This window comes from Nannospalax galili, unplaced genomic scaffold, assembly GCF_000622305.1.
Source record: "Nannospalax galili isolate Female #2095 unplaced genomic scaffold, S.galili_v1.0 scaffold286, whole genome shotgun sequence".
NCBI classification, from domain to species: Eukaryota; Metazoa; Chordata; class Mammalia; order Rodentia; family Spalacidae; genus Nannospalax; species Nannospalax galili.
The window spans coordinates 11,050,384-11,051,976 of record NW_008359442.1 but is presented as its reverse complement, the minus strand read 5'-3'; the positions used below and the strand labels follow the sequence as shown (position 1 = coordinate 11,051,976).

The following is a 1,593-nucleotide window of genomic DNA, read 5'->3' as shown; positions in this document are numbered from 1 at the left end:
GTTTTGGGGGGGGGGGGGGTCACCGTTGGGGGAATCTTTAAAATATTGAGAATCTCTAATCTGCATTACATAAGCCATCTGATATAACATTATATATATATATTTTCTAAACAGCATTCGAAATGGGTAATAAAGTGATTTTTTAAAAATCTGAAATTTGTATCAGAAATATAGAATCCAAGGGCTTTCAAGTGAACTCAAATGCTACACTTCATTCTTAAATGTTCATTCCCAGCAAAGGCTTCATGTATTTTTTTTTCTACAATTACAAAAGTTATTTCTTTTACCTATATCAAAAACAGTAAGTTATTTGGGTTTTTTAAAGTATCTTAATTCTGAAAGAATAGCAGCACTTACCATAAAGCATTCCGACACAAACAAAACTTCATAAAACTCAGGACCTTCACAAAAGACAAGTACTAGCTGAAGCTTTCTGTATTTCAATAGCGCCAAAGCAAATTCTTTGACTTTCGGCTTTCTAAGTCTACTAATACAGATCTTGTAGCTTAATGGAATAATTTAACAGTCACAACATTTTCTATCGCATCACATTGTTTTAATCACCCTGGCCTCAAATCATCTTGAGGCAATAAAAGTCTTCCAATAAAATATTCCAAAAATGTAAAAATATCCCCCCCAAACCATTTTCTTTCAGCAGACGCCTAGTTAGTCTAAAAAGGCTAACTTGTCGATTTAACGAAAAATCCTCAATGCATCAATGATGCAATTAACGATAAAAACTTATTGGGGCTGGGAACCACAGTAGAAATAAATTACACATTCCTGAGATATTTTTAATCTTACCTTGCTTTCTAATTTTTTAAAATTACTACACAATCCGTAATATCGGTAACATACCTACAATGTACATCCTGTTTCGCTTTGGGAGCAAATTCAGGTAGCATACAAATGAATATTCAGACTAGCTTTAAAATATCAAGAGAAGAAATCCACCAAACTTAAATGAGCGCTAGTGGTATCCAAGGTGAACCCTTCCCCACACCCATACAGATCAGACTGGAGGTTTCAGTTGGCAGGGATCCCCAACTCCTGTTTAAGATGTCACCTTGCCTCCTGGACACACCCATCGCTGTAATCATTTGGCAGAAGGACCCACAAAATAAGCATTGCAAAGTTATAACCCGTATTCATTTTTTGCCGGAAAGGAGAGCTCCAGTTGTGATAGAAAAATGCTTTCTAAAATTTCCGTCTCCCACATATACTCTTGCACTGTACAACCCTTGGCCATTGTTGTACAAACGAAGTGTACAAAGATCAGATGGCACCTTCTACACATTAATACTAGTCAAGAAAACGCACAAAGCGTGTTTCCTTCTGTAATTTTTTTTTCATGTCCAGCCTGGATAGTGGAACTGCACCAGATGGAACCGAACAAACCCGGCTGAGGGAAGGCGGACCGAGCCCCCTCCCCCGCTCGTCTCCGCAGCGCTTCGGGCCGCCCAGACCACCGCAGTCCTGCAGGTGCCAGCGCAGCAGCTGGGGCGCGAGTCGAACCGAGGCAAACGGGGCGGCGGCTCCCGGCCCCGCGCAAGCGAGCGTCCGTCCTCCCGCCCGCCCCGCCCCCAGCCGACC

At 41.4% G+C, this 1,593-nt stretch overlaps 1 protein-coding gene across 1 annotated transcript in view; it reads right to left on the bottom strand.

Moving 5' to 3' along the window:
* The window catches only part of Calm2 (calmodulin 2), a 16,232-nt gene that overhangs the window by 14,043 nt on the left and 596 nt on the right, over positions 1-1,593 (bottom strand). The gene's annotated exons all lie outside the window — the stretch shown is intronic.